Source organism: Furipterus horrens, unplaced genomic scaffold (genome assembly GCF_987537825.1).
Source record: "Furipterus horrens unplaced genomic scaffold, mFurHor1.1.pri manual_scaffold_5, whole genome shotgun sequence".
NCBI classification, from domain to species: Eukaryota; Metazoa; Chordata; class Mammalia; order Chiroptera; family Furipteridae; genus Furipterus; species Furipterus horrens.
In genome coordinates this window covers 24662108-24678337 of record NW_028327175.1, presented here as the reverse complement: position 1 = coordinate 24678337, position 16230 = coordinate 24662108, and the positions used below count along the sequence as shown (strand labels likewise).

The window sequence follows — 16230 nt, the reverse complement described above, 5'->3', positions numbered from 1 at the left end:
ATGCAAAGTACTGTTAGCAAACAAATGTATTTACAATAAAGTACTAATGATTTTTAGGAAAATCTAGCATAAAAATGTATGATGCTGTAGGAATTCGGTATCATTCTTCTGACAAAGTTGGCATTATATAAACTAGTTTCTGATCATTGTTTCTAATTAAATCTCTAATCCCCTTTTTCTTTTTTTCCAATAATAACATAAAAGTTTCCATAAGAACTTGCCACAATGCCTTCCTTAAAAGTGAATTTTCCTTCTACCAAAGCTGAGGTAATAATCTCCCAAATTGACATCTTTTGGACTTCTTCAGTGGATACTGTGGTGTCCCACCCAGATCCTTGTACCGGGCAGCGCCCCCACCCCCAGATATTGAGTTGGCCACTAGCTGCCTGCTTCTCAGTGAAAACTGCCCCCAGCCACTTTGGATTGGTTAAGCTACACTTGACCCTGAGGCAGCACGCAGCCAATAGCTGGCTGACACGGAGGTGTGGAAGATCAGCTCCCCTGCCCCAGTGAGGGACCGACGATTCTAGTACAATTCGTGCTCCGGAGCTCCTCATGGGACAAGGCGAAAGCTAATTTCCAGAGGAGACCACATCCTTACTTAACTATTCCCCACTCTCCCCTGCTTCTTTCTCTTTCTCCTGAGAACACTTGCTTCATGAATCACTTCGACAAGAATTCCCCAACATGGGATCTGCTTCCACATAACAACTTAGGACAACTTCTAATTATGTTCCTCCCAGACATTGAGAATGGTGTATGGTTGGTCCTTTTTCCTTTTTGACCTTCCCAAAATCTATAGTTGTAACTAGTTTACTTTTTCATTACTAAAATGTTGGTTCAAATTTAAATGATACATATGACTGAGCACAAATTTTAAAAGCATATAGGAGGGCATCTAAATAATGTAGAATTAGACTTGTTGTGTCTTGTTGGCAAAACTATATTTTTTGCTAAAAAGACACCAGCCCTGGCTGGGCATCCACTGTGATGCTTTCTATATGCGCCCACAGTTCACTGATGGAGTCTATGCACCCACAGTTCACCGATGGAGTCTATGCGTCAACAGTTCACTGATGAAGTCTGAAACCCAGTGCTGAAGCAGGAGAGAAAAAAGAGGGCACAATGAATGACAGCGCTGTCAGCAAGGCCATGCCAGCTCAACAATAATGGGCATTTGAGGAAAGAAACCAGGGTGTAGAGCCATGCAGAACATAGCTGGATCTTCTCCTATCACTAAACTACTGAGGGGCTTGGCTGAAACAACCCAACTGATCTCAGACTGGATACAAGTGCTAGGCAGAGCACCAAGCAGTGATGGGGAAGGCACTGAAAAGCAAGGACTTTGTCTGTTTTGCTTACCACTCTATACCTGCCTCCTTGCTACAGCATAAACACTCCAATATTTGTTAAATAAATGAGCTATTTTCTACCAAGAACTTTCATGTTTATACTAATTTTCATGAACTTTAAGAAAATAACATTGATTGCAAGATGCTATTATTTGTAAGAAATACCATTGATTTAACATTTTTAATGATCACATTAAAAGTACGTGGCGATTAAAAAACATATCCTGATTTTAAGAAACATTAAAATGCAAAAAAAAGAGCTTTAGAATTGAGGACATATACTACATTAATACTATCAGCCTTTTCATTATTTCTATTTGTAGTATTTCCTCCAATTTGTTTACTTTCTTAACTTCATGATTATGTAGTCAATCACTCATTTCATGGAGTTCCTTCCCATACTTATGAGTCTCCTATTCCTACCCACTCAGAGATAAGGTAATTTTGTTCTAGTTTATGGTTTCATTTGTAAACTTAACCTTTTAATCCTCCTGGAACTTATGCTGTTAGATATGGCTTAAAATTAATTTCCTCAAAATAGTGTATTCCTCCAAAACCAGTTTGAATAAAGAACCCATTGCCCATTCATTTGTGATGTTTTCTTATCAGTCATTAGTTCTTACATGACCTTTAGTCACCTGTTGCTTGCATCTGTCTGTCTTAATTTGCTTACCCTGTTTTTCTACAAAGTGTATTCATTACCTGACATTATATTTTCTGTTTACTTGTTATTTGTCTTATTGTCTCTCTTCCCCATTGGGATGTAAGTTCCAGGGCAAAGAGAACTTTGTCTGGCTCATACTACATCCCCTGACCTACAACACAATAGGGGATCACATGACCAGCCTTTGACAGAATGAAGTAAAGTGTACAGAAGCAGTATAAGTGCTTACAGTGGCAGGTGAAGAAATGAAATATGCTAATGAGCTGAGAACTCCTTAGAGGACTTCATTCAAATGGCCTAGACAAGAAACCCCTGCAAAGACATGACATTTGAGCTGAGTCCTGAAGAACAAGGATGAATCAGTTGAACGAAGAGTTGGAGGATGGCAGAGGCCTGCAGGAGGGCTTTGTGCCTTTAAGGAACAGAAGGGAGGCCAGTAATAGAAGTAGAGAGGTGGATAAGGTGAGTTTGGAAAAATAGGCTATGCTGAGGTCATTCCAGGCCATGGTGAAGAATGTGTGTTTTGTTCTAAGAGCAGTGAAAAGCCATTAAAGGGTCTGAGCAGAGGTGAGACAGAGGCTCACACTGGCTGGGGAGTTAAGAATAGACTGAAGAGAAAAGGGCAGAAGCAGTTTCGTGGTCATCCAGGTAAGGAGAGCGCTGGCTTGGACTAGGGTGGGATAGTGAAGAGGAAGAGAAGAATATTGCTTTGGAGGTAAAAAGAATGGATCTGGTGGTGGACTACATGGTCAGCAAGAAGAAAAGGGGGAAACTGAGGATGACTTTTGAATTTTTGGCTTGAGTTTCTGGTCAGATGGTACAGATATTGACTGAGATGAGAAGACTGGGTAGGGAAGATTTGAGAAGAAAAAGCAAGAATTCCTTTTGGGAGCCTGTTGTGAAGTCTGAGCTGTCCATTGAATTTCAATAGAGAAGTCAGGTAGGATAGCTGGGTACATGAGTCTGGAGTCCACAGGAGACATCTGGGCTGTGGGTAATACATTTGGAGGTTGTCAGCATAGAGATGGTATTGAAAAACAGGAGAAAAATGAGACCATCTAACAGAATATAGAAAAAAAGGAGTCTAAGATTCAGCCCCACAGTACTCTAGAAATAAATTTAAATACCTTAAGGGTGTGACAAGCCTTCCATGTTCCATCCGTGTTGTAACTATGCTATAGTTCAGCCTTCATGAGCTAGCTAGACCCCCGAACACTGCTGCATCTCTCACCAAGACCAAAAAGATCAGTTGCTGTGGCTAATAAACAGGAGTTACCATTTGAAATTTAGCTAAAGAAATGTCTCAGATGTCATTGGAATGAATTAGGCCTTGAGTCAAAATTCTGTCCCCAGACAGTCTTAAGTACAGAGGTTCACCTGCTGTAGAAAGGCAAGCTTCTAGACAACCATGAGCTTCCAAAAGTGAAGTTAGATGAGGACCAGATCTGACAGCACTGCCACCATTGCAAATATGAAGCTGCCCTTCAATCACAGCCTGGTCTGGTCCAAGATGAAATGGGTGGACACTTGATCACACTCAGATCAGTGTTCTCTACGCTGTGGACACTCAATGGTGTGAAACATTTGACTTAAAAACAACCAGGTCCCAAATGCCTTAGTATCTCACAGTGTCTGCCAAGTTCATGGCATTCTGTTGGATGATTTTTTCTCCCAGAAAATCAGCAAATGACAGGATATTAAAAAGTAAAAACAAAACAAAACAAAATCCCCCCCAAATACACAACCTCCAGGGGAATGGCTAACAAATCCCACATGTGATCTCCCTGGTATGAGCTGTCTTAGATTCATTAAACCCTAAAAGAGATCCTGACATTTTAAACCCGGGCTCTGGAAACCAGTAACATCTCTGTACTGCAGACAGAGATTCTTCAGACCAAGAGTCGCCAACTCGCCTCAATCTTGCCAATTATCTCATGCCGCTGTTAACAGCAAGCCTTCTTTGCTAGCTGGGAGGAATGATGTATCCCCTAGGGAAAAGGCCCAGGAGGCAACATCTCCTCCCTGAGAGCAGGTCTGGAGCACAGCTTATCTTCTGTCTGGGAGACACTCTATCTATTTTAATCTTTGCTAATCTTGTCACTCTTTTAACTCCTCTACCTTCTCTATCTCGGCTCTTTCTGTTTGTCCTTCCTTACTACTCCAGCCTACATATTATGATCTTTTATTTAACCCCTCACATGTCAATACCCACAATTTACTATCTGAAAATCTATGACCTTGGTGTCATCGAATCATTTACCTATTCCATTCTTACCAATATTTATAGACTTTTACTTGGGCTTTGAGAGAGGCTGGAATCGAACATACAACGGACTGCGGCCACTATACACTCATCTCCATCCTCACCTGGGCTGCTATCTGCTCAGTTACCCTTCCATCTTTTCCATCCTCTTCCCTCAATAGTCTCTCTTACTCAGTAGATAAACTCACCTCTTACTTCACCTGGAATATGAAATCCATCAGGTAGGAAATAAATCTCTTGCTGCGTCTCTCTCTAAAACAAACCTCAACAGAACATACCTGCCACCAACCCTTCTTCACCTCCTTTCTCCTATTCCAATGGAAAGGCCAGTCTCGCCAGGGCAAGTACAGGGCTGTCTACGTGGGTCTTTGCATTTATATCCCTCCAGCCTTGTAAGGAACCTTGTCACGAGCCATAACTTTCCTCTCCTGCACGTCTGATTTTTGCTACTTGCCTGACTCCTTCCCATCAGTATTTACACATGCACAAAACTCTTCCATATTAAAGATAAACCTGCTCCTGAGTCACCTCTTCCCCCAGTTACTGCTCTCTTTCTCACCTTCTTTTCATGGATGACGTCTCATCATTTGTACTTTCCCCCCCATTTACTCCTCAGCCTGTTAGAATAGCAGCTCCAAAAGCTCAGGGACCTGGTCAGTGTCCCCAGGCTACAGCTATAACTCGATCTGGTCACATCACAGATGGTCAGCAATAGTAACTTGTTGAATGAACACACTGAGTTCTGGCTTCTATCTTCCTCTCCCCAACACACGCTCTTCCTGCTAAACCAAATGAGCTCTTTTCTGTCCTCAACTGTCTGACCCCTCAGCAGATCTGACCCTGTTGGCCACTGATTCTTTGAAACTCCTTTTCCCCTTGGTTATAATGACACTGAGGTTTCTAGAGTTTTCTACTATCTCTTCTGCATCAGCTCTTTGTCCTTGATGCTTTCTCTTTCTTTGTCTCTTAAATATTGGTTTTCCCAGGGAGCTGTCTGGGGTCCTCTCTTCTCTCTCTCCATTCTTGCTCATGGATCCCACTCCCTCCCACAATTTAAATTACTCTCTGTCTGCTCAGCATTCTCAGATGCACCTCTCCAGACTTCTTAGACTTTTTTGAGTTCCAAACCCACATATTTCCATTTGAATGTCCCACTGGCACCTCACACTCTACATTTCCAAAACTGAGTTCACTGACTAGGCTACTTGGGTTCCTGCAGATCTGAGTTTCTTTTTGGGTTTCATTTGCATGAGGGTATCCAGGGTTCCCACCCACAAGCCTGAGGATCTCCCTGGATGTCTTTTATGCTCACACCCAGAGACTTTGTGGTCCAATTCATACTTGTAGTTAGTCTTGAATCTGTCCAGTTCTTTCTAGCTCCACTGCCATGTCTTGGATCAGGTCACTAATGGTCATCCTATCCTCAAGCCCTCCTCCCATCCCCCACACTGTGGTCAGATCACAAAAATCTAAATTCCAAAAAGTGTATCCAAGGTGCTTCAGGACTGCCCCTGCTTACAGACCGTGGGCTCCATGAATGTTGCTCTAAGAGTCTATAACACTGTCTGGCACATAGGTGGTCGGCATCTAATAAATATTTGTGTGAGTGAACAGTTTAAAAGCCGTTTGTGACCTAACCTTGCCGTCTCTGTGGTCTCAACTCTCTACACGTCCCCTTGTGCTGTTTATTTATTTATTTACTCTGTTTGTTTTTAAGGGCCAAATAATTTATTTTAAAGAAATTTTGAATTTCTGTTTTGCTAAACTTGTTTTAAATTTACTTATAACTTCTTTAAGTTTCTCTGCAAGCAATTTCCTCTTTAGTAATGTTTGCTTCTCCTCTGCTGTTATTTCTGGTTTCTCTGTTATTTTCTCTACCTTCCCAGCAGGTTTTCCCTTCTGTTCCAAATTTTGCATCTGCTTAGTCCTCATGTTCTTTCTCATGGACATCAGCTTACAGAGTTGTGCAAATGTTACACCTTAATGTGCAAAATGCTCATCATATTCCTTTTTGCAGTTTCACTAGCATGCATTGGGGCTCTTCTGTTTTAGCCTCTGATAACTAATTTTTTCTCTTCTTTTCTTCCTCCTGGTCATATTTCTCTTTGTATTTTGTAAGAACTTTCCTCTGGATTTTCATCTCTTCCTGTTCAAAATCACTGACCACATCAGAACCATCTGTTAAGCAGTCAGGTAATAATACACCATTTCTCTCTTGAATTATTCGAATGGCTTACAGCTGCATTTCTATGTTTTTTCTGAACCATCATCACTTTAAATATAGCAAAATCTTCTGTGGCCAACCCAGGTTGCACAATGGTCTGTGATGGAGGGTCTTTGCAAGAGGAGAATCATATGCTTCTTGAAATTGATTTCATTAATTCCAATTTCTTTGAGGTAACTTTCTAACAGCTTCTCAACTAGTTCTTCATATTCCTGATGAACCTCTCTATAAGGTAATTTTCTTCCTTCTTCATCATCAAAAACTTCACATTTCTACTCCACGAAGTCCAAGATTGGGATGGACCAGTCTGAGCCTCGTGATGCTCTCCACCACCCGTTCTACCTTATCTTTTTCTTCCAGAGGCATCCCTTGGTAGTGGAGCTCCATGGAAACTTAAGCTAGAGCCCCGGAACCAGCTGAGGCCTTCAGCCGTGGGGAGCCCAGAGCAAACAGGTGACAAGCTGGCCTAGCAGTCGCCCTGCCACCTGCACTGTGTGTTTAAGGAGGCCTCAACAGGTTGCAGTTTTCTGGATACACCATGCTCTCTCACATCTGAAGGCCTTTGCTTAAGCTCTTTTCTTGGACATAGAACCCCCTTTATCCCTGTTCCTACTACATTCACTTGGTAAGCTCATCATCAGTTTAGGAATCGCTTTTCTGGGAAGCTGTCTCCTAAGCCTAGCCCCTCCTTGGTGCTCTGCAACCTGCTTGGACCCTGGACCCTATTACTGCACTCATCAGGTGTATGGTGGCTGCCCATTTACTTGACCCTCATCTCACTGGACTACCCAAGGCAGGGACCGGCTTATTGTCACCAGTGTTCCTACATCTACTCAGCACAGTGCATGACACAGAGTGGAAAGTCAGCATGTGAACAAATGAATATGTTAACTGTAACATGCAGGTTATACCTGGTAACAGATCTGGTATCTTACATTTGGTAAATAAAATCTCCAACTGAAGGTTTGGTTTTCTGGGTAAATAAACCTATGTTTGATAGCATGTATGTATGTAAAAATATGCAAAGTGATGGCAATAGCACTGTACACATTCTTGGAGTCTTGATATTTTATCAGGAGATAGGGAAGGCTTCTACTGGTACTTCTGGCATGCCAAGCTGGGCACCTAGTACATATTGGATGAAGGTTGGCTGCTTTACTGCAGACACACAGACATAAATAGAAGGCAATGCTGGGCCACATGATTAGCCTCTTAGGTGTAAAGCTTAAGCAAAGATTTTTTTTTTTTGGATTCTTTTTTTCATGTCCTTTGGATGTCAACTCAGATACAGGACAAACTGTTCCTCTATGGAGTAACAGAAGTTAGCTGTTGAAAGAAGAAAATAAGAAGTTTCGATTCAAAGGGTAAGAGAACCTTCCTTGCCCAGCTCCTGAAGCAGCCGAGAGAACCCTGCTGTGAGCTCAGCGTGCCACTGCTGGGTAAGCAGGGCAGCGTCTCCACCTTCTGCAAGACGGGCGCTTGTAAGGGCAATGGGCATCGGGAGAGATGGCCACACAATTCGGGCAGTGCCAAGGGCTGCTGGACACTGATTTTGTCACTGATATTCATGCCCACGTGATAAAAAAATATTGATCATGTTGACAGGAAAGAAATATTATTATGAAAATTGCAGTATGGTTTAAAAATGGCTTTTCAAATTCTTACACCAAAAGGTGATCAGTTGGAAACTGGTATTGCTTCCTAAAATAGCAAGACATTATTACATGAAATGCTAAAAGCCGCCACCCCCCTCTTTTTTTTTTTACTTTTAGTAAGATGAATACTTCCTTTACTTGTCTCACCCTGAATTAGAAAAAAACAATGGGACACAGGACTGGGTAATAATTCTGTCTAGTTAGACTGCCATCTAATCTCTTTGATAAAAGACTGCTGTCTACAGCTTCAACGTAAAGCAAACTCACTCTTGTCGCCGATGACATATAGTTTAAACATCTTTCTCAAACCCCAGATCCTCAGACAATTTACATTTATGGAAGTGGGGAAATTCAGTAAGCAAAGCGACCTGTGGGGATAGCTTCTTCCAAAGACATGGCTAATCACCATCTTTGGATTTCAATCCTCTCCAAGAGCCTGGGTTCCTGTAATTTTCCACTGTTATTGTTCTGTTCGTCTGTATTTTAAAAAGTGGTTTGGGTTAAATTAGATCATTTGTCTTCCCGGTAGTTTTCCAGCCATGCTTTATTTTCTCAAGGATCTATACTGCTCTAAATGAGACACCCCCGCTCTGTTTAGCTGGAGCGTGAGCCAAGAACCTGACACCCACGCATGAGGTTGTGGTTTAAGGGGAGTAGCAGTGAAACGAAGCCTGGTCTCCTCAGTAGTCAAGTCGTTGCTCTGTGGAGTGGTGTCCATATTTAGTGCTTCCTGAAATCCCAGAGACAGCTCAGGGCAAGACCAAAATATGACAGTTTTAGTCTGTCACTTCCCATACCTGGACAGGGGTTTCTATAAAGAATAGATAAACTACTAAACAAGTATGACGTCTGGCTAATTCAGTTTCCTCCTGTGGGTTTCTTCAGGATTTCAGGGGAAACAAAAAACATTTGACTTTTGACCTCATAATCATCTGGAAATAGGTTAGTTCACTAAATATATTGTAGTGTCATAGGGCCCTCCTTAAATCCTCCTGATCTGTCATTTAAACATAAAGCTTGTTCACCTAAGTTTAACTTTAATTCAAGATGGTGGGAGACTTGACAGGAAAGAAATATTACTATGAAAATTTTAGTGTAGTTTAAGAGACTCAAAGATCCCTGTGCCATTTAAAAATCTTTAGTTATTCCTCACTTTGAGCTCTCATCTTTAGTACAGAAAAGTCCATATTTCCTGCTAATTATCTTTTATACCTATAAAGTTATATGGCCCCCAAGTGATAATATTTCTTGGTTAATGTCTTAAGATTATACTCATCCCACTTCAGAACTGAGTTTAAAATGCTTTTATATTAAAAAACAACAACACAACAACTCAATAAAAAAGATCTGGAATAAAAGATGAACTCTGAGACCTGGGGAGTTTTTCTTTTCCTAATTTTCTCTCTGTTTACATACTTAGATACTCTCTCCCGTGCTGAGTAAAAGTGTTCATTTACCCTGATTACTCTAGCATTTTAAATTCAACTGTGGACCTCTGAGCACCTCAGAAGCGCCATTCTTTGTCTCCAACTCAACTGTAACATTCAGAAGTGTCATCTACTGCCTTCTGTTAAGATATATAATGCATTGATACTAGCAGAAGAAAAAGGGGATGCTTATTTGCATTTGGATGTTATGAAACCCAATAACCACAATAATGATGATGATGAAAATACCTTAGCAGCTAACATTTCCTGAGGGCTTACTCTGTGACAGATGCTATCTGTGAGGCAGGTACTACAATCTCCCAGCTTACTGGTGGGAAAACTGATGCATGAAGAGGCTAAGTCACTTTGCCTAGGGTGACAGAGGAATCTGGACATCCTGACCTCAGGCCTTTTGATCACAACCATCACTCTATTATACTGAAACCAGGCCTTCCTTCCATTTTGATTCAGATATCACAGTTAGTGCTAACTGCTTACTTTAAACAGAAAGAAGTAGCTGATCAGATCAAAGAGAACTTTTGGATAAAGACAATTTTTATAAAAAATTCCAAGGGCCCTGAACTGAAAATTATTTTTTCAACAGTAATGTGAGCAAGCACTACAACAGGAAGTGTGGAAGATGAATGGAGTGAGAGTGAAGTCATCATATTTGAGCCATGAGCAGAAAACCAGAATAAGAGAAATCAGGTGACTTGTGCTCTGCATTCGGCATCTGGCAGATGGAGAGGAGGACAAAGCTGTGACCACAGTGCCACATGGGGCCGTATAAAGGTCAGACACCTGTTCCAACATCACCAGTGTGGTGGGACTGCTCAGGGGCTCTTTACAGCAGACAAGAATGTTTATGAGCTTTTTCAATACATGGGGTAATGCATCATCCCAGTATCAATAACTTGCCCAAATTTTGTCTCACTTCTCAGCTGCAGGGTTCATTTATTTTTGCATAGTGTTCAGCTCTGACTCACTGCTGGTATTTGTATGACACACATTAAGCTTTGTAAGAGATTTCTAAGGGTCTGTTGAACTGATTGTTTTTAGGAGGTGGTGCAAGAGAGTAAAAATTAGTCATTATACAGGTTAGTCCATCTAGTCCATAGATGTGCTATACCAGTGACCTACACACACCTGCTCACATGCACAGACTTGTACACACATACCTAGGAAAGAATCCCAGCAAAACTCAAACACACAATAGTTAACGTGATAATGCTGTCTTCAATGATTGCTTTTCTATGTGCAGAAGCCTCCAGGGAGGTCCCTGTGAGTGCCCGGGAAGGGTGTTTGTCAAAGTAGTACAGCTACAATCAAGGTTCCAATGATTCCGAACAGGACGATTTGTGATGTCTCCACTGTCAGCTGGACAGTAACTGCGGTACCACCTGACTTCAGAAAGGTCTTCTGGTCAAGTCCAGCACTCTTGCAGTGGCTCCAGGACACAGTGTGAAATCTTGCACGTGCTGTGGGCTTGGGTTTTCCCTTAGTTTCCGTTATGCTTTCTGACAGTCGAAGGCTAATGTAATTGTCCTGGTACAAACTGAGAACAGACAGCAAAGCTGCCTCAAAATACGCACTGCTCAAGTGGGGTTATTTTAGCCTGTGTAAGTCCTGGGAGAGTTCCACTCAGAGTAGGCATTCCAGAGCAAAATGGACTCCCAGCTAGCCCAAGTACTAATTCTTACCAGTTGAAATTGAAATTATTTTAAAGCATCATAGGAAAAGATGAATATAAATGAGTATGAGAGTGACTCTAATACAATTCCTCACTTTGTGTTTATTAGTTAAAAATACTGTGCCGAGGAAAAAAAGAAAAGCCTGTTTTCTCTGTTTCTGATGGCACAGTCCGTGTCTTATTAAGTTAATAAACTTTTTAGACCAATATTAGACTAATAAACTGCCTCTCTCCCACAATAAAAAACAAAACTATAAAATTCTTGGAAATAAATTCAAGATGAGTTCCTAAATAAAGAAAACAATAAGAATTTCTTGAAGCTTGTAAGGTAAGACCTGAATAAATGGAGAGGCAAACTATGTTCCTTGATCAGAAGATCTAGCGTGATGAATATATCAGAGATCCTTCTAAATTCTCCTGTAAGCTTAATGGAGTTAACCTTGAACTGCCGCCAGGTCATGCATATTAGTCAATAAAGCGCACGGTGCCAGGCCAATAAGACATCCTCCCTAAGCATGTTCGAACCTTTCTTTATATCCCTCACAAATCTTAGAACCAGGGGCTCGTATGAATAGTTACTCACTGATTACCTGTCATAAAGACTGGGGCAGTTTTGTATGACAAGGAGGACAGATTTAAGGAGCTGAAGATGGGAAAAGTGACGGGCGGGGAACGCAGGATGAAGGCTGAGAGAGGTCCCTGGAGAAGAGTTATGAGTGAAGCAGGCATGAAAGTGTGCACCCAGCACTACAGCCATTCAAACCGTACGGAGAAGATGATCATTCTAATTGATCAAAATGGGCCAAAAGGGACCTTCCGAACAAAGATATATGGCATGTGCTGTAAATATCCATGCAAAAGAAAAAAAAAATGTAGCTTGGACTCTTTGGGTATAACCACATCTAAACTCATTTGGCATTACCTGTAACAGCATTTACATAAGAATTTAAGACTCATTCCAAACTCAATGTTAGAATTGTTTTACCAAGTCTCACTTTTGAGCTTCTTTATGGGTTCAATGCATTTTAAAAAATGCAAATTTAATATCCCTACAACACATTTCAATTACCCTAAACTTATGTTGTGTTTTGAGAGTGGCAGTGATAAAAATAAAAGCCTCTTTTCTAGAAATTCTTTGAAGTGTTCAGTATCTTGGCTTAGTAAACTCTCCTGAACACTAAAGAATAAACCAAAGCAAACATTTCTTCCTATTCTATTGAGAGTAAAAGGGAATATCCCAAGGTTATCTGCTAAGTTTCTAAGTGGCGAAGCGCAGATTTTTAAAATTGCACGTTAAGGATAAAAACAATGGTAATTCTGGACTTTGAATAATAAATAGATTTTTCTCATTGTGTCAAATTAACCTCTGACAGTAAAATTTAACTTGTTTTGAAATAAGCTTTATAATGCCTGTCAATTGCTCAACATAGAAAATGGTGTTTCCTCGCAAGTTAAAATGCATTAAGATTTTCCCCTCAGTCTTTCTAAAAGATCCTTTCTACAGAACAAAAGAGACCTCTATATAATTACTCACTTCTATGTAAATATTTAAGTAGATTAAATGGAGAAAATATGACATAAACTATTATATCGTGTAATTTCTAATCCTCTCAAACACTTATGAATTTAAGACTCATCCCATATGACTGTACTACATGTTTTCTTGGCTGAATGCAAAAATTGAAGAAGTCAAAGAGAAAAACACCGATCAGGGAAAAACAGGAAGTCCCGACTTTGAAAAACACTCATTCTACCTTCTATGCGAACCACAAAAAGATTAGACAAACTAAGGATTTGTTGACATTGGCTGTAAATTGTGAAAAGGAATAGAGCCTTAAAAATATATCTGGAAGGATACTCAAATTCCTTTTCCACTGGTTCTTTTCTATTTCTTTCCTGTTGTAAAATATATTTTAGAGGAATTGCAAAGTAGAAATCTAAAATGACTTTCACATTCCTCGCTGTATAGGTGAGCAGAATTGTATGAAGCTCCAACTGTTGCCAAGTGTACCCTCTTAAGCAGGTATAGGGGTCTTTGTCGGGCATTTTCTCTTGTTATCGTATTTCATTTAATCCTTCTGAAAACCCAGCATGGTTGGGAGTCTCAGCTCTTGTGGAAGATGGGGAGACTGAGGCTCATGGAGAAAAACAGAGCTCTTAGGGGCAGAATGGGGACTCTGGCCTGTGATTCCGGCAAAGGGCCCTGGAAAGCAGCTGGGCTGGTGGTTTAGACTGAGCTTCCCCATGTACTGGCTGCATGATCTTGGGCACATGACTAGCTCTGAGATTCAGGATTCTTACCAGAACAGGAATGCTCACCCAAATCTGTCTCCTGCAGGATTAACTAAGGTTATATGTGTGAAAGTACTTAGTACAAAAGAAGGCATGCATGTCACCAACCCTCTCTCCTTCCCTGAATTAGGAGATTGAAGAGACAATGTTTGGGTGTGAGTCCTTGACCTAGACACACCAGGGATGCCCAAGCCTCCATAGGGCTTCAGGGTGCAGTTTGGGTTCAGGGCAGACTGGAGACCTGTGGCAGATGTAAATATCGTCTGGAATTTCCTTGGTTTTTAGAATAGCCTCAGCCAGTGGAGTGATTCAAGGCAAAAACTTTCTTGATCCATGGGGTCACACCCACTTGCCCCTTTGTGTGGTCTGGTGGGGATGTGAGGGACCCTCAGTCAGGGTAGATGGATGACCTCCATTTTCCAGAAGTGACCATGGTGACCCAAACGGCCTAAAGTTTATGACTCTCCAGTGAGTAGGGAAGAGCGGGGCAGCAAGAAAATAGGTATATGGGGTAGTTGCTTTGCGATTTCTATAAAAAATGTGAAGACACAGATTTAGTGAGGTAGTTCTAAAAGCACCTTCTACACCATGTCCTGCGGCTGCCTGGCCAGGCTCCTCCAGCCTGAATAAACCCTGCCTTCCCTTCATTTTCGGTTTATAACCATGGTTCCCTTGCTTAAAAAATTCAGCCTCGCAGACAAAAGCAGTAGTAGCTAAGCAAAATCAAGGAACCTTCTCATTGCTCAGTATCTGTCCTCATCAACCTGACAGCTTTAGAAGAAATTATGCACAGTGTGGTCAATGTGCATGTTCAAAAGCAGCTTCCAGTAACCCCTCTTTAAGTCAAAAATTTACCCTGGCCTCTGGGATCATGGAAGGGCCGCTTGAAGGAGAGGTGGGTGCTGGAGGGGGCTGTAGTGGAGGGTCAGGTGGGGTCACGTGATCCTAGGCAGGGGAGTTCAGATTGGATGCATAGGCAGTTGGGAAGTCCTGGAGCTTTTGAGCGTAGAGTTTACAAAGACTGATCTGGTAGGAATATGTGTAATGGACTAAAAAGGCAAGAAAATAGAGTCAGAAAACCACTTCTTGCCACAGAACCCCAGGGAAGAGGTGTGGAGTCCAGGACCCTTTGTGCTGTTGGCGGGAAAGAATGTTGGGAGCCAACATCTATTTTGATGCAAGAAGTAAGGTCTGTTTCTCATCTGTCTTGAACACCCACTCCTGAGTCAGTATCCCTGAGGGCGGGATCTGTACGGAGGGTATCAAACAACAATTTCAGGCTGCCTGGCTGAGAAGCAGCAGGAGTGTCACTGCCTGAAACTGGGCACCGGTGACACAAACTAAAAACACGACCTGGGACTATCCATTCTCCAAGTCACATAAAATAAAAATAAAAATAAAACAATACTTTGTTACAATGAAGTCTAAAATGAAATGAAAGAGAGGCGAACTTCCTAAGTTTGAAGAGGAATATAAACCACAGGGAAGGATGTTTGGCCAGAACCAAGCTGCCTCAGCCTCTATGACCCTTGACCCTGATATCGAGGATCCTGAACATGAAAAATGTTCAGGGGCACACTGTGAGTTGCTGTAGACTATACTTCTGTCACTCAGCCAGCCACATGCCCATCCCACCCCATGTGCAGTGAGAGTTCACAGGACCTTGTTGATCCCGGGCCATGCACGCCACAGATCTAACCACTAAGTGCCCCTTGCCTCTGGTGACTTTGCCCTGAGACGTTGTACCTGTGCAGACTGGCAGCCTGGTAAGTGTTGAGGAGGGTCAAGGCTAGGGAGACCACCAGACACCTAGCAGCATAGTTCCCCAAAAGGGACAGCAGAATAAGTGGTCTGAGGTGCACAGGGAGGAAGACGCAGTATAATGAGGAAAGGGCCAGGTGGCCAGAACCAGATTGATAGCATCAGGGACACAGAGTAAGATAGTCAGACAGACGACAGCAAGATGCGACCCTGTTGCTGTTCTTGCCTTCATGGTGCCTGCTCCTCACTTGAGATACCCAGTCCCAAGTGAGTCTGCCCTGGAAGTTTGCAGGTCATGACGCAGTGGCCCTTTTAGCTGGGTGGTCTCGGGAAGACAGTGAGCAGGGCCTTGGCAGGAGCAGTCTCCTGGCCTGCTTGCTCTCTCGTGGGGCAGTACCTCCTCTCCCTCTTCATCTGCTATCATTGCTTTTCTTTGTTGCTGACTGTTGAACAATGAATGGGGTGACCGCCCACTGGGGGAAAAATGTTTCTCCAAGTGCAAGAAGTCATGTTAGCCAATGATGCATTTGCTTCTGCAAAGCAAATGTGTTTGCTAAGCTGACACTTATCTGATGGCAAACTGCTGTTGGGATAAACAGAAATATCACCAGGATCTGTTTACACTGGTGAGAACCAGATCCTGTGGGATGGCCACGAAGTCAGGGAAACTGCATAGCTCTGTTCTCTCAAGCAAAAGATAACGTGGTATGTGGACTCTGGAAGTCCTAACAGTTTCGGGCAGCAAAGCATTGCTGGGAAACCAGCCTGTTCTGGAGCAGCAGGACCTATTTCCCAAGGACACTTATTTAACCCCAGTGGATGGAGACTTGGAAGAAGTTGAATTACTAAAGCTGGAAGTGTAACCTGCAGTTTCCTGTGCACCCAGCCCTGACTAGGAACGC

The 16230-nt window shown here is 42.2% G+C and overlaps 1 protein-coding gene and 1 pseudogene across 2 annotated transcripts in view; both read right to left on the bottom strand.

Annotated features, from left to right (window-relative positions):
• The window catches only part of ANKH (ANKH inorganic pyrophosphate transport regulator), a 119083-nt gene that overhangs the window by 47820 nt on the left and 55033 nt on the right, over positions 1-16230 (bottom strand). The gene's annotated exons all lie outside the window — the stretch shown is intronic.
• On the bottom strand, positions 6253-6869 carry LOC150008288 (cilia- and flagella-associated protein 36 pseudogene; annotated as a pseudogene).